The following is a 26,198-nucleotide window of genomic DNA, read 5'->3' as shown; positions in this document are numbered from 1 at the left end:
CACTTTAAGGCAGGTGTTTTTTATTTTTAAACTACAGTCACCACTGCACCCTATAGTTTCTCCTTTTTTCTTGCTTGTCTTCGGTCGAATGACTGGGGGTGACAGTTAGGGGAGGAGCTATATAGACAGCTCTGCTGTGGGTGTCCTCTTGCAACTTCCTGTTGGGAAGGAGAATATCCCACAAGTAATGGATGAACCCGTGGACTGGATACACCACAAGAGAGAGAAATTTATTAGGTAAGCATGAATTTTTTTTATTTTTTTTTCTGACTATGAATATTTAAAGTGAATGTAAATTTTGATGCTAAAGTGCCGTAAAAACAGGGGCACTTTTAATTCATCAAAATTTACATTTCACTTGTGTTGTAAGAATACTTTTAATCTTGACAGTTGCTGCATCGCTTCCTCCACCCGTCGCAAAGCCTCTTAAATGAGGAATCCGGCATCCTCCAATCACGGCTTTGAATCAGACACCGATTCCCCCAGGGGGAAGCTGTGATTGGAGGATGACCGATCCGTCATTTCTGACATAGGAAGAAGCTTGCGACGACTGAGGGAAGCTGGAGCGGCTGTCGAGATTTAAAAGGTAAGTATTTTCACAACACAAGTGAAATGTAAATTTTGATAAATTAAAGTGCCCCTGTTTTTAATCGAATTTTTTAAAAACGGGTACTTAATCATCACAATTTACATTCACTTTAAGCAATTTTGACCATAATGTCCTTTTAGCACTACACTTCTGAAATATTGTGGGGTTTATTTTTACAGGATATGGAAAGCACATCTTTCTAAGTTACCACATTTCTGTTTAATAAAATGTCAAAAGAGAAAACCACCAAAAAGTAAACAAAACTGCTCTCCTAAAAAAAATTGCCAGACTACTTTTTTTTTTCTTTTTTTCATTGCTTACTATAACTATATAACTCCCCGTGCACGTTTTTAAGTTTATTAGCTGTGGTCTTGAGCTAGAACGTTAATATTAGGCCATTTAAAACTTTTTCATAAATCTTATAAAATCTGGTCCTATAAACATTTACAGGCTGCCCAAATGAAATAGGTCGGTAACTGACAGGAAATAATATGAGAGTGTTAATCGGTGACAATCTAAATTCTCAGGGGCTGCAGCCATATGTTTCTTCTGTTAAGTGTGATCAGTCCACGGGTCATCATTACTTCTGGGATATTACTCCTCCCCAACAGGAAGTGCAAGAGGATTCACCCAGCAGAGCTGCATATAGCTCCTCCCCTCTACGTCACTCCCAGTCATTCTCTTGCACCCAACGACTAGATAGGATGTGTGAGAGGACTATGGTGATTATACTTAGTTTTATATCTTCAATCAAAAGTTTGTTATTTTAAAATAGCACCGGAGTGTGTTATTACCTCTCTGGCAGAGTTTAAAGAAGAATCTACCAGAGTTTTGCTATGATTTTAGCCGGAGTAGTTAAGATCATATTGCTGTTCTCGGCCATCTGAGGAGTGAGGTAAACTTCAGATCAGGGGACAGCGGGCAGATGAATCTGCATAGAGGTATGTAGCAGTTTTTATTTTCTGACAATGGAATTGATGAGAAAATCCTGCCATACCGATATAATGTCATGTATGTATACTTTACACTTCAGTATTCTGGGGAATGGTACTTCACTAGAATTACACTGTAAGAAATACATAAAGCTGTTTAATAACTAGAGATTATGTTTAACGTTTTTGCTGGAATGTAAAATCGTTTTCATTTACTGAGGTACTGAGTGAATAAATGTTTGGGCACTATTTTTCCACTTGGCAGTTGCTTAATCTGTTTTTCTGACAGTTTCTGTTCTCCCTCACTGCTGTGTGTGAGGGGGAGGGGCCGTTTTTTGGCGCTTTTTCTATGCATCAAATATTTCAGTCAGCAACTCATTGTATTCCCTGCATGATCCGGTTCATCTCTACAGAGCTCAGGGGTCTTCAAACTTATTTTGAGGGAGGTAATTTCTCTCAGCAGAGCTGTGAGAATTATAGTTTGACTGAGATAAAAAACGTTTATTCTGTAATTTGTTTCCTGCTTTCAGAATTTGTTATCTTTGCTAATGGGATTAAACCTTTGCTAAAGTTGTGTTGTTTACAAGGATTGAGGCTATAACTGTTTCAATTTATTAATTTTCAACTGTCATAGATCTTCTGTGCTTCTTAAAGGCACAGTACATTTTAATATTATTCTAATTGAATTGTATTTCCAAGTTGCAAGTTTATTTGCTAGTGTGTTAAACATGTCTGATTCAGAGGATGATACCTGTGTCATTTGTTGCAATGCCAAAGTGGAGCCCAATAGAAATTTATGTACTAACTGTATTGATGCTACTTTAAATAAAAGTCAATCTGTACAAATTGAACAAATTTCACCAAACAACGAGGGGAGAGTTATGCCGACTAACTCGCCTCACGTGTCAGTACCTACATCTCCCGCTCAGAGGGAGGTGCGTGATATTGTAGCGCCGAGTACATCTGGGCGGCCATTACAAATCACATTACAGGATATGGCTACTGTTATGACTGAGGTTTTGGCTAAATTACCAGAACTAAGAGGTAAGCGTGATCACTCTGGGGTGAGAACAGAGTGCGCTGATAATATTAGGGCCATGTCAGACACTGCGTCACAGATGGCAGAACATGAGGACGGAGAACTTCATTCTGTGGGTGACGGTTCTGATCCAAACAGACTGGATTCAGATATTTCAAATTTTAAATTTAAACTGGAAAACCTCCGTGTATTACTAGGGGAGGTGTTAGCGGCTCTGAATGATTGTAACACAGTTGCAATACCAGAGAAAATGTGTAGGTTGGATAAATATTTTGCGGTACCGACGAGTACTGAGGTTTTTCCTATACCTAAGAGACTTACTGAAATTGTTACTAAGGAGTGGGATAGACCCGGTGTGCCGTTCTCACCCCCTCCGATATTTAGAAAAATGTTTCCAATAGACGCCACCACAAGGGACTTATGGCAAACGGTCCCTAAGGTGGAGGGAGCAGTTTCTACCTTAGCTAAGCGTACCACTATCCCGGTGGAGGATAGCTGTGCTTTTTCAGATCCAATGGATAAAAAGTTAGAGGGTTACCTTAAGAAAATGTTTGTTCAACAAGGTTTTATATTGCAACCCCTTGCATGCATTGCGCCGATCACGGCTGCAGCGGCATTCTGGATTGAGTCTCTGGAAGAGAACATTGGTTCAGCTACTCTGGACGACATTACGTACAGGCTTAGAGTCCTTAAACTATCTAATTCATTCATTTCGGAGGCCGTAGTACATCTTACTAAACTTACGGCGAAGAATTCAGGATTCGCCATTCAGGCACACAGGGCGCTGTGGCTAAAATCCTGGTCAGCTGATGTTACTTCTAAGTCTAAATTGCTTAATATACCTTTCAAAGGGCAGACCTTATTCGGGCCCGGGTTGAAAGAGATTATCGCTGACATTACAGGAGGTAAAGGCCATGCCCTGCCTCAGGACAAAGCCAAAGCCAAGACTAGACAGTCTAATTTTCGTTCCTTTCGTAATTTCAAAGCAGGAGCAGCATCAACTTCCTCTGCACCAAAACAGGAAGGAGCTGTTGCTCGCTACAGACAAGGCTGGAAACCTAACCAGTCCTGGAACAAGGGCAAGCAGACTAGGAAACCTGCTGCTGCCCCTAAAACGGCATGAATTGAGGGCCCCCGATCCGGGATCGGATCTAGTGGGGGGCAGACTTTCTCTCTTCGCCCAGGCTTGGGCAAGAGATGTTCAGGATCCCTGGGCGCTAGAGATAATATCTCAGGGATACCTTCTGGACTTCAAATACTCTCCTCCAAGAGAGAGATTTCATCTGTCAAGGTTGTCAACAATCCAGACAAAGAAAGAGGCGTTTCTACGCTGCGTACAAGAGCTCTTGTTAATGGGAGTAATCCATCCAGTTCCACGATCGGAACAGGGACAGGGGTTTTACTCAAATCTGTTTGTGGTTCCCAAAAAAGAGGGAACTTTCAGACCAATCCTGGACTTAAAGATCCTAAACAAATTCCTAAGAGTTCCATCGTTCAAGATGGAGACTATTCGGACAATTTTACCTATGATCCAAGAGGGTCAATACATGACCACTGTAGATTTAAAGATGCTTACCTTCACATACCGATTCACAAAGATCATTATCGGTACCTAAGGTTTGCCTTCCTAGACAGGCATTACCAGTTTGTGGCTCTTCCATTCGGATTGGCTACAGCTCCAAGAATCTTCACAAAGGTTCTGGGTGCTCTTCTGGCGGTACTAAGACCGCGGGGAATCTCGGTAGCTCCATACCTAGACGACATTCTGATACAAGCTTCAAGCTTTCAAACTGCCAAGTCTCATACAGAGTTAGTGCTGGCATTTCTAAGGTCACATGGATGGAAGGTGAACGAAAAGAAAAGTTCACTCGTTCCACTCACAAGAGTTCCCTTCCTGGGGACTCTTATAGATTCTGTAGAAATGAAGATTTACCTGACAGAGGACAGGCTAACAAGACTTCAAAGTGCTTGCCGCACCCTTCATTCCATTCAACACCCGTCAGTGGCTCAATGCATGGAGGTAATCGGCTTAATGGTAGCGGCAATGGACATAGTACCCTTTGCACGCTTACACCTCAGACCACTGCAACTGTGCATGCTAAGTCAGTGGAATGGGGATTACTCAGACTTATCCCCTTCTCTGAATCTGGATCAAGAGACCAGAAATTCTCTTCTATGGTGGCTTTCTCGGCCACATCTGTCCAGGGGGATGCCATTCAGCAGACCAGACTGGACAATTGTAACAACAGACGCCAGCCTTCTAGGTTGGGGTGCCGTCTGGAATTCTCTGAAGGCTCAGGGACAATGGAGTCAGGAGGAGAGTCTCCTGCCAATAAACATTCTGGAATTGAGAGCAGTTCTCAATGCCCTCCTGGCTTGGCCCCAGTTGACAACTCGGGGGTTCATCAGGTTTCAGTCGGACAACATAACGACTGTAGCTTACATCAACCATCAGGGAGGGACAAGAAGCTCCCTAGCTATGATGGAAGTATCAAAGATAATTTGCTGGGCAGAGTCTCACTCTTGCCACCTGTCAGCAATCCACATCCCGGGAGTGGAGAACTGGGAGGCGGATTTCTTAAGTCGTCAGACTTTTCATCCGGGGGAGTGGGAACTTCATCCGGAGGTCTTTGCCCAAATACTTCGACGTTGGGGCAAACCAGAGATAGATCTCATGGCGTCTCGACAGAACGCCAAGCTTCCTCGTTACGGGTCCAGATCCAGGGATCCAGGAGCAGTCCTGATAGATGCTCTGACAGCACCTTGGGACTTCAGGATGGCTTACGTGTTTCCACCCTTCCCGTTGCTTCCTCGATTGATTGCCAGAATCAAACAAGAGAGAGCATCAGTGATTCTAATAGCACCTGCGTGGCCACGCAGGACTTGGTATGCAGACCTGGTGGACATGTCATCCTGTCCACCTTGGTCTCTACCTCTGAAACAGGACCTTCTGATACAGGGTCCCTTCAAACATCAAAATCTAATTTCTCTGAAGCTGACTGCTTGGAAATTGAACGCTTGATTTTATCAAGACGTGGATTTTCTGAGTCAGTTATTGATACCTTAATACAGGCTAGGAAACCTGTTACCAGAAAGATTTACCATAAGATATGGCGTAAATACCTATATTGGTGTGAATCCAAAGGTTACTCTTGGAGTAAGGTTAGGATTCCTAGGATATTGTCTTTTCTACAAGAAGGTTTAGAAAAGGGTTTATCTGCTAGTTCATTAAAGGGACAGATCTCAGCTCTGTCCATTCTGTTACACAAACGTCTGTCAGAAGTTCCTGACGTCCAGGCTTTTTGTCAGGCTTTGGCCAGAATTAAGCCTGTGTTTAAAACTGTTGCTCCACCATGGAGTTTAAACCTTGTTCTTAATGTTTTACAGGGCGTTCCGTTTGAACCCCTTCATTCCATTGATATAAAGTTGTTATCTTGGAAAGTTCTATTTTTAATGGCTATTTCCTCGGCTCGAAGAGTCTCTGAATTATCAGCCTTACATTGTGATTCTCCTCATTTGATTTTTCATTCGGATAAGGTAGTCCTGCGTACTAAACCTGGGTTCTTACCTAAGGTAGTTACTAACAGGAATATCAATCAAGAGATTGTTGTTCCTTCTTTATGCCCAAATCCTTCTTCAAAGAAGGAACGTCTACTGCACAACCTGGATGTAGTCCGTGCTCTAAAATTTTACTTACAGGCAACTAAGGAATTTCGACAAACGTCTTCTCTGTTTGTCATTTACTCTGGGCAGAGGAGAGGTCAAAAAGCTTCCGCTACCTCTCTTTCTTTTTGGCTTCGTAGCATAATTCGTTTAGCTTATGAGACTGCTGGACAGCAGCCTCCTGAAAGAATTACAGCTCATTCTACTAGAGCTGTGGCTTCCACTTGGGCCTTCAAGAATGAGGCCTCTGTTGAACAGATTTGCAAGGCTGCAACTTTGTCTTCGCTTCATAATTTTTCCAAATTTTACAAATTTGACACTTTTGCTTCATCGGAGGCTATTTTTGGGAGAAAGGTTCTTCAGGCAGTGGTTCCTTCTGTATAAAGAGCCTGCCTATCCCTCCCATCATCCGTGTACTTTTGCTTTGGTATTGGTATCCCAGAAGTAATGATGACCCGTGGACTGATCACACTTAACAGAAGAAAACATAATTTATGCTTACCTGATAAATTCCTTTCTTCTGTAGTGTGATCAGTCCACGGCCCGCCCTGTTTTTAAGGCAGGTAAATATTTTTTAATTTATACTCCAGTCACCACTTCACCCTTGGCTTTTCCTTTCTCGTTGGTCCTTGGTCGAATGACTGGGAGTGACGTAGAGGGGAGGAGCTATATGCAGCTCTGCTGGGTGAATCCTCTTGCACTTCCTGTTGGGGAGGAGTAATATCCCAGAAGTAATGATGACCCGTGGACTGATCACACTACAGAAGAAAGGAATTTATCAGGTAAGCATAAATTATGTTTTTCATTAAATATTCTGTGTAAGCCCATCCGTTGTGCATTTTCAGTCTCAAGAAGGGGAATAATTGACTCTGTTTCTTCATTGAACAATTGTATAATACAAATATATATTTACTAGGCAATAAGCCTGCCCAGACGGCAGTCTATGTTTTAAAAAAATACAAATCCCAAAGGTAATATTACAAAAAATAAAAATTGTAAAATGACAGAAAAAAAATAAACAAGCTAATCAAAATAAAAAAGCCTAAACTAATACCCCTATAAAAATAAAAAATCCCCCGCAAAATAAAAACACCCCATAATCTAATCTAATGCTTTAAGTTAAACAGCTCTTTTACCTAAAAAAAAAAATTGCCCAACCAACCCCCCAAAATAAAAAAAAAATGCTGTTTGCTGTTTTTAAGGGCAGTAAAAGAGCTGAATGCCCTTTTAAGGGCAATGCCAATACAAATGCCCCTTTAGATTTTTTTAGTGTTAGTTTTTTTTATTGCGGGGGGTGTTTTTACTGTTAGGGGGGACTTAGTATTTTTTACATGTAAAAGAGCCGTTTAACTTAGGGCATTGCCCTACAAAAGTCCATTTTAAGGGCTATTGGTAGTTTAGTTTAGATTAGGGGGTGTTTTTATTTTCATAGGGATTAGGTTTATTTTTTTATTTTTGATAAAAAAAATTCTGTAATTTTAGACTTTTTTTTTTTTATTTTTTGAAATTTTAGATTATTTTTTTGTAATTTAATGTTAGGTTTTATTTGTAATTAGGTTTATTGCGATGTGGGGGGTTGGCGATTTAGTGGTTAATATTTTAATTTATATTTCCGTTGTTTAATTTGCAGATTAGGGGTTAATTACTTTATTATTTTGCGATGTGTGGGTTGGCGGTTTAGGTGTTTGTTAAAGAGATAGGAAAGTCAAAATTAATCTTGCATGATTCAGATAGAGCATTTTATTTTAAGACACTTAAATTCACTTCTATTTTCAAATGTGCTTTGTTCTCTTAGTATGCCTTGTTAAAAAATGAGTATGCACATATACACTAGTGGGAGCTGCTGCTAATTGGTGCCTGCACACATTTGTCTCTTGTTATTGGCTAAATAGATATTTTCAGGTTCTTGTCAGTAGTGCAATGTTGTCCCTTCAGCAATGGATAACAAGAGAATGAAGAAAATTTGATAATAGAATTAAATTGGAAAGTTGTTTTAAAATTGTATGTTCTATCTGAATCGTAAAAGAAAATGTTGGGATTTACTATCCCTTTAATACTTTGTGCTGGCGGTTTAGTTTTTTTTAATATTCCGTGCGAGTGGTTAGGTGTTTGTTTGGGCGGTTGCGTGTTTTTTTTTTTTTTTTTCTTTTCTTAATGCTTCATTTGCCTACGCTGCATCCAGGTGGATTTTTTCACCACCCTGCCATTTTCGGAATCCACCTGGATGCAGGATTCTTTTGGCTGCGCGCGCAGCCAACATTCCTTTAAAGGATGCGTTGGCGACTGTGACGAACACGTTACAAACGCGATTATAGTATAGATATTGTAATATTTTATTGTTCACTTGGTTAAAATCGCAGTGCGAACCATACCATACAGCAGAAGTCGACAAATCTGTTTAACATTTAGGAGCCAGTAAGAAATAGAATATTTAGTAGTCAGACAAACATTTAGAAGCCAGATAGTGGTATTTCGCTATAGATATATGGAGAATAACCCAAAATCTTAGGAGCCAGGGGTAAAATTCTAGAAGCCAGTGGCTCCCTTGCGCATGGGTTGGTCAAGCCCTGCCATACAATTTCTGCTCCTTCTACAAACAACTTTTAAATGTTATTTACCTCTAGTTGCAGTAATAATAAGCACGTTCTATGTAAACGGGAAATTCTCGTAACACTATACAGTGTTCTCCACAGAACATTTTGCAGCAAGCCTGGTGGTATTATGATGTAGCGGGGTGGGTCAGTGTAATATTTTCTGCTATCCTAAGCACAAAGTAATTGCATAATTTAACATAAATGTATTTAATGAAAATGTGTGCATTAAAATTAAACAATTTTAATAATAAACTAATTTTAGCTTTATATTGACTTAAATCAGCCGGGTGGTGCACCTGCTAAAAAGGTCATGGGGAGACCACTGCTACAGATATGTGTTTTATCAAAATTTTAAGACCTTCATTAAAGGGCCATAATAGTCAAAAAATGACATGCAGTACTTCTACTGTTTGTTTAATCCTGTTTCTTTGGTTAAACACATACAGGCCCATTTATCAAGCTCCGTATGGAGCTTGAAGGGCCGTGTTTCTGGCGAGTCTTCAGACTCGCCAGAAACACAACTTATGAAGCAGCGGTCTAAAGACCGCTGCTCCATAACCCTGTCCGCCTGCTCTGAGCAGGCGGACAGGAATCGCCGGAAATCAACCCGATTGAATACGAATCACTCAGCTAAATGACTAACACATGAAGCAGTGTGCATTGTACTACCTTTACTGCACTTAGAAACACAAATCATGCTGCTGGACAGTCAGCACTTTTCAGGTCTCTCCATGCACTGCTTCATATGTTACTCATACCACAGCTAGACTGACTGCCCAAGAAAACATGGACAATGTGGTAAGAACTGACCAGCTAATTTAATTTCAATTAGCTTTGTATGTGTTGAGTTCACTTGTTTGTATTATGTACTCTAACGATAACTGTTCTTAGTGTTCTGTTATGTACTACAGAATAACTGTGTGATGTAATATGACAGGCTGCAGGATATCAGGATTGACCTTGTTAATGACACATCCCTCATGTTTGCCTGGACAGTCACTCATCTAAATCAGGGATACGCAATTCCTATCGCCCGGGACATGTAGTTCTGTGCGCCGGGCATGTACTTTTTTTTTTTTTTTTTTTTACATTTAGCCTTGCTACGGGCAAGCAGACTGCAAGGCTAGAGATTTATTTATTTATTTTTGATGGCATTGTATCCTTAACACTCCCAACCTTGTTGGGACATATATAAGTATATAATGCCCCCCTCCTTAGGTCAAGTGCATTGAGTGTAGCGAACGGTGCAGCCTGTCTTGAAATGGCTTAAGCACTGCTGAAGTGATAGAACGGTGGGTGGGGATGCATGCCAAACGGCTCTCCTGTTGTAGAAACTGTTTAACCCTTCCGTAGTCGCAGGAGAGAACAAGCGCCGCATCCCCCGTCATGCAGCCAGTGATTGTTGCTGCCTCAGTGCCTCCAGGAAAAATCCTGTTACCGGAGCACTGAGAGAATAGTAACCTCCGGACCAGCGATTCTTAAAGAGACAGTAATCCAAAAATATAGCAATTACATGTGGTTGAGGCTGGCGTCTAGTTAGTGCCTAGTGCGCATGTGAAACCTTTATTTGGCGGTAAGAGGATCATGAGATGGAAGACAGAGCGGTCACTGGGAGTGCAGGGGATCAGCAGCCGAGAGCAAGGAGTCCTGGGAGCGCAGCAGGTCAACAGCTCACATCACTGAAGAGTGAAGACTGGGAGCATAGCAGACAACAACATGGAGTCCTGGGAACACAGAGCTGTCACAGAAGATTAGTAGCGTGAAGCAGAGCAGTTGAACTCAGAGTGACACTTATTAGCAGGTAAGGGCCCCCAGTTCAACCACGTTTTTCAACCACATAAATTGCTAGTGTAAATCAAGCTTATTACTTGCTAATTCGTGTAAGCTCTTACACTTAAGCCTCGCAACTAAGTTAAGTAACAATTAGTGCAAACTGGTCGCTTAGTTTGAAATTAGCCAGAAAAAATTAAATAAAATCTGCTCATTTGAAATGTGATTGCTACTACTACTATTTCCTTTTTATTATGTATTTTTTCATTTGGCTGTTATTTTGCATTTAACCGCATTTTTCTCTAATAGTTTGTTTGTAAATTTTTATCATTGGCTATCTCCTAGTCAAAAGCGGTGTCTACATTTTTTTCCATTTAATGACATGACCTTTTGATTTATTCTGCCCATGATTAAGTGCCTGCTAACATATTTTGCTGGAGCTTGCTGTTGAGTTAGCTATATATCTGTCAGTAAATATATTTCTTTCATGTAATTAGCAAGAGTCCATGAGCTAGTGACGTATGGGATATACATTCCTACCAGGAGGGGCAAAGTTTCCCAAACCTCAAAATGCCTATAAATACACCCCTCACCACACCCACAATTCAGTTTTACAAACTTTGCCTCCGATGGAGGTGGTGAAGTAAGTTTGTGCTAGATTCTACGTTGATATGCGCTCCGCAGCAAGTTGGAGCCCGGTTTTCCTCTCAGCGTGCAGTGAATGTCAGAGGGATGTGAGGAGAGTATTGCCTATTTGAATGCAGTGATCTCCTTCTACGGGGTCTATTTCATAGGTTCTCTGTTATTGGTCGTAGAGATTCATCTCTTACCTCCCTTTTCAGATCGACGATATACTCTTATATATACCATTACCTCTGCTGATTCTCGTTTCAGTACTGGTTTGGCTTTCTACAAACATGTAGATGAGTGTCCTGGGGTAAGTAAATCTTATTTTCTGTGACACTCTAAGCTATGGTTGGGCACTTTGTTTATAAAGTTCTAAATATATGTATTCAAACATTTATTTGCCTTGACTCAGAATGTTCAACTTTCCTTATTTTTCAGACAGTCAGTTTCATATTTGGGATTATGCATTTAAATTATTCATTTTTTCTTACGTTCGAAAATTTGACTCTTTTTTTTCCCTGTGGGCTGTTAGGCTCGCGGGGGCTGAAAATGCTTCATTTTATTGCGTCATTCTTGGCGCGGACTTTTTTGGCGCAAAAATTATTTTCCGTTTCCGGCGTCATACGTGTCGCCGGAAGTTGCGTCATTTTTTGACGTTATTTTGCGCCAAAAATGTCGGCGTTCCGGATGTGGCGTCATTTTTGGCGCCAAAAGCATTTAGGCGCCAAATAATGTGGGCGTCTTATTTGGCGCTAAAAAATATGGGCGTCGCTTTTGTCTCCACATTATTTAAGTCTCATTTTTCATTGCTTCTGGTTGCTAGAAGCTTATTCTTTGGCATTTTTTCCCATTCCTGAAACTGTCATTTAAGGAATTTGATCAATTTTGCTTTATATGTTGTTTTTTCTCTTACATATTGCAAGATGTCTCACGTTGCATCTGAGTCAGAAGATACTACAGGAAAATCACTGTCTAGTGCTGGATCTACCAAAGCTAAGTGTATCTGCTGTAAACTTTTGGTAGCTATTCCTCCGGCTGTTGTTTGTATTAATTGTCATGACAAACTTGTTAATGCAGATAATATTTCCTTTAGTAAAGTACCATTGTCTGTTGCAGTTCCTTCAACATCTAAGGTGCAGAATGTTCCTGATAACATAAGAGATTTTGTTTCTGAATCCATCAAGAAGGCTATGTCTGTTATTTCTCCTTCTAGTAAACGTAAAAAATCTTTTAAAACTTCTCTCCCTACAGATGAATTTTTAAATGAACATCATCATTCTGATTCTGATGACTCTTCTGGTTCAGAGGATTCTGTTTCAGAGATTGATGCTGATAAATCTTCATATTTATTTAAAATGGAATTTATTCGTTCTTTACTTAAAGAAGTATTAATTGCTTTAGAAATAGAGGATTCTGGTCCTCTTGATACTAATTCTAAACGTTTAGATAAGGTATTTAAATCTCCTGTGGTTATTCCAGAAGTTTTTCCTGTTCCTAATGCTATTTCTGCAGTAATTTCCAAAGAATGGGATAAATTGGGTAATTCATTTACTCCTTCTAAACGTTTTAAGCAATTATATCCTGTACCGTCTGACAGGTTAGAATTTTGGGACAAATCCCTAAAGTTGATGGGGCTATTTCTACCCTTGCTAAACGTACTACCATTCCTACGTCAGATGGTACTTCGTTTAAAGATCCTTTAGATAGGAAAATTGAATCCTTTCTAAGAAAAGCTTATCTGTGTTCAGGTAATCTTCTTAGACCTGCTATATCATTGGCTGATGTTGCTGCAGCTTCAACTTTTTGGTTGGAAACTTTAGCGCAACAAGTAACAAATCATGATTCTCATGATATTATTATTCTTCTTCAGCATGCTAATAATTTTATCTGTGATGCCATTTTTGATATTATCAGAGTTGATGTCAGGTTTATGTCTCTAGCTATTTTAGCTAGAAGAGCTTTATGGCTTAAGACTTGGAATGCTGATATGGCTTCTAAATCAACTCTACTTTCCATTTCTTTCCAGGGTAACAAATTATTTGGTTCTCAGTTGGATTCTATTATCTCAACTGTTACTGGTGGGAAAGGAACTTTTTTACCACAGGATAAAAAATCTAAAGGTAAAAACAGGGCTAATAATCGTTTTCGTTCCTTTCGTTTCAACAAAGAACAAAAGCCTGATCCTTCATCCTTCATCCTCAGGAGCAGTTTCAGTTTGGAAACCATCTCCAGTCTGGAATAAATCCAAGCCTGCTAGAAAGGCAAAGCCTGCTTCTAAGTCCACATGAAGGTGCGGCCCTCATTCCAGCTCAGCTGGTAGGGGGCAGGTTACGTTTTTTCAAAGAAATTTGGATCAATTCTGTTCACAATCTTTGGATTCAGAACATTGTTTCAGAAGGGTACAGAATTGGTTTCATGATGAGACCTCCTGCAAAGAGATTTTTTCTTTCCCGTGTCCCAGTAAATCCAGTGAAAGCTCAAGCATTTCTGAATTGTGTTTCAGATCTAGAGTTGGCTGGAGTAATTATGCCAGTTCCAGTTCCAGTTCCGGAACAGGGGATGGGGTTTTATTCAAATCTCTTCATTGTACCAAAGAAGGAGAATTCCTTCAGACCAGTTCTGGATCTAAAAATATTGAATCGTTATGTAAGGATACCAACGTTCAAGATGGTAACTGTAAGGACTATCTTGCCTTTTGTTCAGCAAGGGAATTATATGTCCACAATAGATTTACAGGATGCATATCTGCATATTCCGATTCATCCAGATCATTATCAGTTCCTGAGATTCTCTTTTCTGGACAAGCATTACCAGTTTGTGGCTCTACCGTTTGGCCTAGCTACAGCTCCAAGAATTTTTTCAAAGGTTCTCGGTGCCCTTCTGTCTGTAATCAGAGAACAGGGTATTGTGGTATTTCCTTATTTCGACGATATCTTGGTACTTGCTCAGTCTTTACATTTAGCAGAATCTCATACGAATCGACTTGTGTTGTTTCTTCAAGATCATGGTTGGAGGATCAATTTACCAAAAAGTTCTTTGATTCCTCAGACAAGGGTAACCTTTCTGGGTTTCCAAATAGATTCAGTGTCCATGACTCTGTCTTTAACAGACAAGAGACGTCTAAAATTGATTGCAGCTTGTCGAAACCTTCAGTCACAATCATTCCCTTCGGTAGCCTTATGCATGGAAATTCTAGGTCTTATGACTGCTGCATCGGACGCGATCCTCTTTGCTCGTTTTCACATGCGACCTCTTCAGCTCTGTATGCTGAATCAATGGTGCAGGGATTACACAAAGATATCTCAATTAATATCTTTAAAACCGATTGTACGACACTCTCTAACGTGGTGGACAGATCACCATCATTTAATTCAGGGGGCTTCTTTTGTGCTTCCGACCTGGACTGTAATTTCAACAGATGCAAGTCTCACAGGTTGGGGAGCTGTGTGGGGATCTCTGACGGCACAAGGAGTTTGGGAATCTCAGGAGGTGAGATTACCGATCAATATTTTGGAACTCCGTGCAATTTTCAGGGCTCTTCAGTTTTGGCCTCTTCTGAAGAGAGAATCGTTCATTTGTTTTCAGACAGACAATGTCACAACTGTGGCATACATCAATCATCAAGGAGGGACTCACAGTCCTCTGGCTATGAAAGAAGTATCTCGAATTTTGGTTTGGGCGGAATCCAGCTCCTGTCTAATCTCTGCGGTTCATATCCCAGGTATAGACAATTGGGAAGCGGATTATCTCAGTCGCCAAACGTTGCATCCGGGCGAATGGTCTCTTCACCCAGAGGTATTTCTTCAGATTGTTCAAATGTGGGAACTTCCAGAAATAGATCTGATGGCGTCTCATCTAAACAAGAAACTTCCCAGGTATCTGTCCAGATCCCGGGATCCTCAGGCGGAGGCAGTGGATGCATTATCACTTCCTTGGAAGTATCATCCTGCCTATATCTTTCCGCCTCTAGTTCTTCTTCCAAGAGTAATCTCCAAGATTCTGAAGGAATGCTCGTTTGTTCTGCTGGTAGCTCCGGCATGGCCTCACAGGTTTTGGTATGCGGATCTTGTCCGGATGGCCTCTTGCCAACCGTGGACTCTTCCGTTAAGACCAGACCTTCTGTCTCAAGGTCCTTTTTTCCATCAGGATCTGAAATCCTTAAATTTAAAGGTATGGAGATTGAACGCTTGATTCTTGGTCAAAGAGGTTTCTCTGACTCTGTGATTAATACTATGTTACAGGCTCGTAAATCTGTATCTAGAGAGATATATTATAGAGTCTGGAAGACTTATATTTCTTGGTGTCTTTCTCATCATTTTTCTTGGCATTCTTTTAGAATACCGAGAATATTACAGTTTCTTCAGGATGGTTTAGATAAGGGTTTGTCCGCAAGTTCCTTGAAAGGACAAATCTCTGCTCTTTCTGTTCTTTTTCACAGAAAGATTGCTATTCTTCCTGATATTCATTGTTTTGTACAAGCTTTGGTTCGTATAAAGCCTGTCATTAAGTCAATTTCTCCTCCTTGGAGTTTGAATTTGGTTCTGGGGGCTCTTCAAGCTCCTCCATTTGAACCTATGCATTCATTGGACATTAAATTGCTTTCTTGGAAAGTTTTTTGTTCCTTTTGGCCATCTCTTCTGCCAGAAGAGTTTCTGAATTATCTGCTCTTTCTTGTGAGTCTCCTTTTCTGATTTTTCATCAGGATAAGGCGGTGTTGCGAACTTCTTTTGAATTTTTGCCTAAAGTTGTGAATTCCAACAACATTAGTAGAGAAATTGTGGTTCCTTCATTATGTCCTAATCCTAAGAATTCTAAGGAGAAATCGTTGCATTCTTTGGATGTTGTTAGAGCTTTGAAATATTATGTTGAAGCTACTAAATCTTTCCGAAAGACTTCTAGTCTATTTGTTATCTTTTCCGGTTCTAGAAAAGGCCAGAAAGCTTCTGCCATTTCTTTGGCATCTTGGTTGAAATCTTTAATTCTTCTTGCCTATGTTGAGTCGGGTAAAACTCCGCCTCAGAGGATTACAGCTCATTCTACTAGGTCAGTTTCTACTTCCTGGGCGTTTAGGAATGAAGCTTCGGTTGATCAGATTTGCAAAGCAGCAACTTGGTCCTCTTTGCATACTTTTACTAAATTCTACCATTTTGATGTTTTTTCTTCTTCTGAAGCAGTTTTTGGTAGAAAAGTACTTCAGGCAGCGGTTTCAGTTTGAATCTTCTGCTTATGTTTTTCATTAAACTTTATTTTGGGTGTGGATTATTTTCAGCAGGAATTGGCTGTCTTTATTTTATCCCTCCCTCTCTAGTGACTCTTGTGTGGAAAGATCCACATCTTGGGTAATCATTATCCCATATGTCACTAGCTCATGGACTCTTGCTAATTACATGAAAGAAAACATAATTTATGTAAGAACTTACCTGATAAATTAATTTCTTTCATATTAGCAAGAGTCCATGAGGCCCGCCCTTTTTTTGTGGTGGTTATGATTTTGTATAAAGCACAATTATTCCAATTCCTTATTTTATATGCTTTCGCACTTTTTTATCACCCCACTTCTTGGCTATTCGTTAAACTGAATTGTGGGTGTGGTGAGGGGTGTATTTATAGGCATTTTGAGGTTTGGGAAACTTTGCCCCTCCTGGTAGGAATGTATATCCCATACGTCACTAGCTCATGGACTCTTGCTAATATGAAAGAAATTAATTTATCAGGTAAGTTCTTACATAAATTATGTTTTTAGTCCATATGATTGGGCTGAATAAGGCTACTTTTAAAGAAAACGGAGGTTATTGCCATGACAACATACCCTGGTACGCTCTGCAGTGTGCATGTGTGTTGAACATATGGCAGTAGTACTTGCATGTAATGAGATTATATATATATATATATATATATATATATATATATATATATATATATATATATATAATTTACACATGCAACACTCCTGAGCTTACCTAGGTATGCCCTCATGCAGAAGAGCTTAGTTTCAACAAAGTTAAGTTAATTTTAAAGCTACGTAAAAATGCTTCCTACAAAACGAATCCCTGGGACCAACTACTTTATAGGAGGACAAGCAGAAATCGCATAGCTATATTAGTTTTTTTTTTTTAAAAACACAGGAACATAAAAAAAACAAAAAACTTACTTTACTTCAATGTCCCTTTTAGAGGGAGGTTGTCTCCCTATTAAAGGGACAATATAGTGAAAATTAAACATTTTATGATCCAGAGAGGGCATGCAATTTTAAATAACTTTCCAATTTACTTTTATCATCACATTTTCTTTGTTCTCATGTGTGCAATATAGATATCATTGTGCTCACGCACATGGAGCTACCTAGGAGTCAGCACTGATTAGCTGCAGAGGCTTAGATAGAAGGTAACCGCAGAGGTAAAAAGTATATTAATATAACCGTGTTGGTTATACAAAACTGAAGAAAGGGTAATAAAGGGATTATCTATCTTTTTAAACAATAATTCTGGAGTAGACTGTCCCTTAAGTATTTATATATACAGGGAGTGCAGAATTATTAGGCAAATGAGTATTTTGACCACATCATCCTCTTTATGCATGTTGTCTTACTCCAAGCTGTATAGGCTAGAAAGCCTACTACCAATTAAGCATATTAGGTGATGTGCATCTCTGTAATGAGAAGGGGTGTGGTTTAATGACATAAACACCCTATATCAGGTGTGCATAATTATTAGGCAACTTCCTTTCCTTTGGCAAAATGGGTCAAAAGAAGGACTTGACAGGCTCAGAAAAGTCAAAAATAGTGAGATATCTTGCAGAGGGATGCAGCACTCTTAAAATTGCAAAGCTTCTGAAGCATGATCATCGAACAATCAAGCGTTTCAATCAAAATAGTCAACAGGGTCGCAAGAAGCGTGTGGAAAAACCAAGGCGCAAAATAACTGCCCATGAACTGAGAAAAGTCAAGCGTGCAGCTGCCAAGATGCCACTTGCCACCAGTTTGGCCATATTTCAGAGCTGTAACATCACTGGAGTGCCCAAAAGCACAAGGTGTGCAATACTCAGAGACATGGCCAAGGTAAGAAAGGCTGAAAGACGACCACCACTGAACAAGACACACAAGCTGAAACGTCAAGACTGGGCAAAGAAATATCTCAAGACTGATTTTTCTAAGGTTTTATGGACTGATGAAATGAGAGTGAGTCTTGATGGGCCAGATGGATGGGCCCGTAGCTGGATTGGTAAAGGGCAGAGAGCTCCAGTCCGACTCAGACGCCAGCAAGGTGGAGGTGGAGTACTGGTTTGGGCTGGTATCATCAAAGATGAGCTTGTGGGGCCTTTTCGGGTTGAGGATGGAGTCAAGCTCAACCCCCAGTCCTACTGCCAGTTTCTGGAAGACACCTTCAAGCAGTGGTACATGAAGAAGTCTGCATCCTTCAAGAAAAACATGATTTTCATGCAGGACAATGCTCCATCACACGCGTCCAAGTACTCCACAGCGTGGCTGGCAAGAAAGGGTATAAAAGAAGAAAATCTAATGACATGGCCTCCTTGTTCACCTGATCTGAACCCCATTGAGAACCTGTGGTCCATCATCAAATGTGAGATTTACAAGGATGGAAAACAGTACACCTCTCTGAACAGTGTCTGGGAGGCTGTGGTTGCTGCTGCACACAATGTTGATGGTGAACAGATCAAAACACTGACAGAATCCATGGATGGCAGGCTTTTGAGTGTCCTTGCAAAGAAAGGTGGCTATATTGGTCACTGATTTGTTTTAGTTTTGTTTTTGAATGACAGAAATGTATATTTGTGAATGTTGAGGTGTTATATTGGTTTCACTGGTAAAAATAAATAATTGAAATGGGTATATATTTGTTTTTTGTTAAGTTGCCTAATAATTATGCGCAGTAATAGTCACCTGCACACACAGATATCCCCCTAAAATAGCTAAAACTAAAAACAAACTAAAAACTACTTCCAAAAATATTCAGCTTTCATATTAATGAGTTTTTTGGGTTCATTGAGAACATGGTTGTTGTTCAATAATAAAATTAATCCTCAAAAATACAACTTGCCTAATAATTCTGCACTCCCTGTATATATATATATATATATATATATATATATATATATATATATATATATATATATATATATATATATATATAGTAAGCTACAATTCTTATTTGGAAATCTGTTCTGTTTAATCTCACTACCTACTTGCTTTTGTTGATTGCATTAAAGTATTGTTAGGTCTGTCTCCTAATTTTTTATCAATAAAAACCTTATTTAAATACAGTTTTGGTTAAAATTATTTTGTTAGATTGTAGTACTGAAGTAGATTGGCTCCCGCTTTATAGATTGTAGATTTGCTCCCGCTTTAGTCCCTTGGACAAGTAGTTTTTTTTTTTTTTTTTTTTTTTTAAATTTCCACACCCCTGCAAATGAATAACAAATGCAGCAGTGTGTGCATTGTACTACCTTTACTGCACTTATACACAAATCATACTGCTGTAAAGTCAGCACTTTTCATGTTTCTCCATGCTTATACTTATATTAATCGGCCCACAGCTAGACTGACTGCCCAAGAAAACATGACAATGTTGCGTCAGAAGACCTAAGAACTGGCTAGTGTCTACTATGTAACCACAGCATAGGCAGCTAATTTTATTTTAACTATTTTGTGGTTTGCATTTTTATGCTCCCAGAGTATATTGCACATTGAGAAACATGTACATTAAGATTCTGTAGTGTTGAATAAAATTTTTATTGAAAAATGAAGGTGTTATAGTAATTTTATAAGAAAATCGGTATAAAAATCGCAATCGCTATTTTTTTGGGGTCAAAACTCTTGATTTTTTTTTTTTTTTTCTTCTATTTTTGCCCATATCGCCCACCCCTAATTTGGTCATTATATGACATCTTACTGTTCAATCCTATTGCAGAGCTAAACTGTAGGTCAGAATGTGTATTATGCTTAATTATGTTATGCTAATATTTAAGATGTTTTGTGTTCCCCTCCAAAAGTATTTTAGTGTTGTGCTTGGTAAATTAGGCAGTCAGTGTTATTTTTGTACTAACTATGCTAAATATTGTTATCACATATATGGTTTAATAAATCTGGTTTGAGACCATAGTGCTTTAAATTTAAAGTGAAGGTAAACTCCCCTCTTTGAATAAACAGATACGGAATGATTGTGATATTTTAGATGGAGTTTAATTTCTAACTGAGAGGCCAAGGTGAGTAGGGGCAGAGGGACTAGGAAGCTGCACTCTGCTCTGCAGCCTGTGGGCCCGGGGGGTGTTGTTTACACTTTGGCTGAGACTGGCGGAGTGGAACTTGGGGAAGCAAAGATTCTGCAGTGGGGGTCCCAACCACACACTACACTCAGGCCTGGAGATGCTGCTGTACATTAGTGTCAGCAATATTAAACAATAGATTGTTAGACATTAACCTCTAAGGACTTAAACAAAGATTTTGATTTGGCCCTGTTTTTTTAAGTGGATTTGGTATGCGCTATATGTTGTGCAATTTCTCCTTTTTTAATTGTATATATGGGTTTTTAAGTTGTCTGTTGGTATAAATTATGTTCCCAGGAGCACTTTGCATTACTAAAATAGACAAAAATGCTTAAAATGTAATATTAATTTTTGTCCACAAGATGTCACTAGTATGCAGGTAGTGCTTCTATTGTAAAAGGAGAAAATATAAAAGGCAATCATTTGTGTATAATCAAACATACATGACTAAGGGCCTAGTGCAGGCCTGAAACGTTGTACTTTTTTCCTTGGACCCAATGATGAAAAAATAAAGTTTTTTGTTTGTTTTTTTCAAAATTGGAGGCTGGAATCTATTGTTTGATATTGCTGATAAAAACTTGGCAAGTCTGTGATTCCGTGCCTCAGTGATTTGTGTGCTGTTTTCCAGTATCTTTGAGAAAAACGTACATTAGTGTTAGAGCAGAGAGGTCTGTCGCGAGCCGGTGATAAAATTGATAATTGGAGTAAATTAGAAAGTTGCTTAAAATTGCATGCTCTATCTGAATCATGAGTTTCATTTTGACTAGACTATCCCTTTAAGTTATTGAGCATGTGCACATATTTTAGAGCTTTTGGTTGCATTTGCATTTTTTTCTGTATTTTTCATCTGTAGTTGAAGTTAAAGGGACATGAAACTGTACATTTTTTATTTTATTACATACAATTTTAAACAACTTTCCGATTTACTTCTATAAAACTTGCTTCATTGTCTTATCCTTTTTTTAAATAGTAGCAGTGCACTACTGGGAGCTAGCTGAACGCACTGGGTGAGTGTGAGACTGGGGAAAGGCATATATGTGCAGTAATCAGTAAGCAGTAGTGCACTAGAAGTAAATTGTAAGTGGGATGGGCATAAGGGGACCTTTTGATCTGTTTATTCAAAGGGGGAGTTTCCCATCACATTAAGTATTTATTTTCCTATTTGTATATACAATTGTTAGCTTTGGACTTTAGCACCCCTGGAGCAAGCGTATCAAAATATTTCTGTTTATTTACGGCCTGTAATGAACTGTGAGGTTACTATCGTAGAACTCCAAAATGTGTCTATTTAATTGAACCAACTCTTTGAACTCTTGTATATGATTTTATACATGGATGATGACAATAATAACAATTAATAAAAATAATAATTATGTGATGTATATTATGGGATTCAAGGAATGACAAATATTGTTCAAACTCCAGGAGTTTGCTCAGTAAAGAGGGTAAATATTTACCACCGCAGTAAAAGGAATATCTGCGGTTTCTCCTCCAAGGGTATATAGTGTCTGATACAATGTTTTACCGTGACACTCCATATAAGCTTATACAATTCCACTCTACGAATTTGCATTTGTTTAAGGGTTTGATGGGAAACCATGTTCAAAGCGCTTAAAGACAAAAGTTGCAATATTACAGATACAATGACTGTAAAAAGTCTACAAACCCTCATGAAATTGAAGGTTTTTGAAATGTAAAGACAGAAATAAAAACAATGTAAATATCAGACTTTTTCCGTCTGTAATGTGATCTTCCAAAACACAAAAATCCAGGGGAAAACCAAATAGTTAATTATTTGAAAAATTTTAAATAAAAAAAAAACTACAACACCCTGATTGCATAATGGGAGTCTCTCTAGCCGAGTTCAGTTAAAAAATAAATAAAAAAAATCTCACATTCTAAATCATGCCTGTAGATAAACAGCATACCCCTTCCATCAATGAAAGTGATTTTGATTAAAGCCAGATAAACACCTAGATTACAAGTTTTGCGTACGGGTTTTAACACTGCAAAAATGTGTAATTTTAGCGTTAAAACAGCACCGCAGCCATTACAAGTCTTGTCGGTATAGCTGTACCGCAAGTCTTTTAGCCTGTAACACAACGTCAGTCTCACAATCGTAAAAATTATGTTTTTTCATGGGATTTCCATAGCGCAGCGATTACGAGTTTTGCGGTGAGGCTAAAAAGCTTGCGTTCCAGCCTATACCAACAAGATCCGTTTCGCATCTGAGAGCAGTAGTTATGAGTTTTATGTAACAGTTTTGTTGCGTAAAACTCATAACTAAAGTGTTACAAAGTAGACTAACACCCAAAAACTACCTATTAACCCCTAAACCGAGGCCCTCCCGCATCACAAAACACAAAATTAGTTATTAAACCCTAATCTGCCGCTCCCGACATCGCCGCCACTAATACAATTTATTAACACCTATTCCACTGCTCCCTGACATCGCCGCCACCATACTAAAGTTATTAACCCCTATTCCCCCGCACCCCAACATCACCCATACTATAATAAAGATAATAACCCCTATTCCGCCGCTCACCGCCACCACTATAATAAACCTATTAACCCCTAAACCGCAAGCCCCCACAACGAAATATACTAAATCAAACTATTAACCCCTAAACCAAAAGCCCCCCACATCGCAATAAACTTATTTAAACTAGTAACCCTAAACCGAAAGCCCCCTCTAACATTATATTAAAATTACAATTTTCCTATCTTAAATTAAATTAAAACTAACTTTTACACTAACAATTAAACGAACTACCAATTAAAGAAAACTAAAATACACATTAAAAAAATCCTAACACTACTATAAAAATTACAAAATATCTAATTGCAAAAATAACACGTTAAATTACAAAAACTAACAAACTAAATGATCAAAAATAAAGAATTACACCTAATCTAATAGCCGTGTAAAAATAAAAAAGCCCACCCAATATAAAAAAAAAACATTCTTAGCCTACAATAAACTACCAATAGCCCTTAACCCCTTAATGACCACAGCACTTTTCCATTTTCTGTCCATTTGGGACCAAGGCTATTTTTACATTTTTGCAGTGTTTGTGTTTAGCTGTAATTTTCCTCTTACTCTTTTACTGTACCCACACATATTATATACCGTTTTTCTCTCCATTAAATGGACTTTCTAAAGATACCATTATTTTCATCATATCTTATCATTTACTATAAAAAAAAATATAAAATATGAGGAAAAAATGGAAAAAAACACACTTTTTCTAACTTTGTCCCCCAAAATCTGTTACACATATACAACCACCAAAAAACACCCATGCTAAATAGTTTCTAAATTTTGTCCAGAGTTTAGAAATACCCAATGTTTACATGTTCTTTGTTTTTTTTTTGCAAGTTATAGGGCAATAAATATAAGTAGCACTTTGCTATTTCCAAACCACTTTTTTTCAAAATGAGCGCTAGTTACATTGGGCCACTGATATCTGTCAGGAATACCTGAATATCCCTTGACATGTATATATATTTTTTTAGAAGACATCCCAAAGTATTGATCTAGGCCCATTTTGGTATATTTCATGCCACCATTTCACCACCAAATGCGATCAAATAAAAAAAATTGTTCACTTTTTCACAAATTTTTTCACAAACTTTAGGTTTCTCACTGAAATTATTTACAAACAGTTTGTGCAATTATGGCATAAATGGTTGTAAATTTTTCTCTGGGATCCCCTTTGTTCAGAAATAGCAGACATATATGGCTTTGACGTTGCTTTTTGGTAATTAGAAGGCCGCTAAATGCCACTGCGCACCATGCATGTATTATGCACAGCAGGGAAGGGGTTAATAAGGGAGCATGTAGGGAGCTTTTTGGGGTAATTTTAGCTGTAGTGTAGTAGACAACCCAAAGTATTGATCTAGGCCCATTTTGGTATATTTCATGCCACCATTTCGCCGCCAAATGCGATCAAATAAAGAAAAACGTTAAATTTTTCAAACTTTTAGATTTCTCACTGAAATCATTTACAAACATTTTGTGCAATTATGGCACAAATGGTTGTAAATGCTTCTCTGGGGTCTCCTTTGTTCAAAAATAGCAGACATATATGGATTTGGTGTTGCTTTTTGGTAATTAGAAGGCCGCTAAATGCCACTGCGCACAACACGTGAATTATGCCCAGCAATGAAGGGGTTAATTAGGTAGCTTGTAGGGAGTTTGCAGGGTTAATTTTAGCTTTAGTGTAGAGATCAGCTTCCCACCTGACACATCAGACCCCCTGATCCCTCCCAAAGAGCTCTCTTTCCTCCCCCACCCCAAAAATTGTCCCCGCCATCTTAAGTACTGGCAGAAAGTCTGCCAGTACTAAAATAAAAGGTATCCTTTTTTATATAGCATATTTACATATGCTGCTGTGTAAGATTCCCCCCTTAGCCCCCAACCTCCCTGATCCCCCCCAAAACAGCTCTCTAATCCTCCCCCTCTGCCTTATTGGGGGCCATCTTGGGTACTGGCAGCTGTCTGCCAGTACCCAGTTTGCATATAAAAATGTTTTTATTTATTTTTTATTTTTTGTTTTTCTGCAGTGTAGCTTCACCCCCCCCAAGACTAATCCCCCACCCCCTCCCAGATCCCTTTGATGACTTTTATCAGGGATTTTATCCCTCCTTTCTCCCCGCAATAAAAATTTTTTTCTGTAGTGTAAGTGGTTCCCACCCGCTCCCTCCCCGTGCACGCGCCCGCCCACCACCCCCCGTGCATGCGCGCGCACCCGTGGCGATACCGCCCCCGATCCCGCCCCCCTCTCTGACCAAGAAGCCATCAATGGCCGCCCACCCACCTCCCACTTCAGCTCCCACCCACCAACGAATGCGGCCATCGATGTCCGGTGCAGAGAGGGCCACAGAGTGGCTCTCTCTGCACCGGAGGGGTAAAAAATGTTATTGCAGGATGCCTCAATATCGAGGCATCCTGCAATAACCGGAAAACAGCTGGAAGTGATCAGGATCGCTTCCAGCTGCTTTCCAAACCGAGGACGTGCAGGGTACGTCCTTGGTCGTTAAGTGACTTTTTTAAGAGGACGTCCCCTGCACGTCCTCGGTCATTAAGGGGTTAAACGGGCCTTTTTGTAGGGCATTGCCCTAAGTTAAACTGTGTTAGTTTTTTTTTACAGGTAAAAGAGCTAAGACCCCCCAGCAGTAAAACCCACCACCCAACCAACCCCCCAAAATAAAAAAAACTTAACTTTAACAAAATCCAAAGCTACCCATTGCCCTGAAAAGGGCATTTGTATGGGCATTGCCCTGAAAAGGGCATTTAGCTCTCTTAAGAAAAGCCCAAATCCTAAACTTAAAAAAAAAAAAAAAAAGTTTACAAAATCCTAACACTAACCCCCGAAGATCCACTTACAGTTCCTGAAGTCCGGACATCCAGGCGGCGAGAGGTGGAGGTCCTCTTCATGCGATCTTCCGCCGCACACGGAGGATTGAAATGCAAGGTACCCCTTTTTTACTGGGGTTACCATTGCATTCCTATTGGTTGAACAATTTGAATCAGCCAATAGGAATTAGGGCTGCTAAAATACTATTGGCTGTTCAAATCAGCCAATAGGATTGAAGCAGCTCTTATTCTATTGGCTGATTTGAATCAGCCAATAGAATGAGAGCTGCTTAAAGCACTTGTATTTTGTGCAGTATGGAGCTCAACGCAACCATATCGC

At 39.3% G+C, this 26,198-nt stretch overlaps 1 protein-coding gene across 1 annotated transcript in view; it reads left to right on the top strand.

Annotated features, from left to right (window-relative positions):
* The window catches only part of LANCL1 (LanC like glutathione S-transferase 1), a 106,479-nt gene that overhangs the window by 77,502 nt on the left and 2,779 nt on the right, over nt 1–26,198 (top strand). The window lies entirely within an intron of this gene.

This window comes from Bombina bombina, chromosome 1, assembly GCF_027579735.1.
Source record: "Bombina bombina isolate aBomBom1 chromosome 1, aBomBom1.pri, whole genome shotgun sequence".
Taxonomy (NCBI): Eukaryota; Metazoa; Chordata; class Amphibia; order Anura; family Bombinatoridae; genus Bombina; species Bombina bombina.
This window is presented reverse-complemented; position numbering and strand designations above follow the sequence as displayed.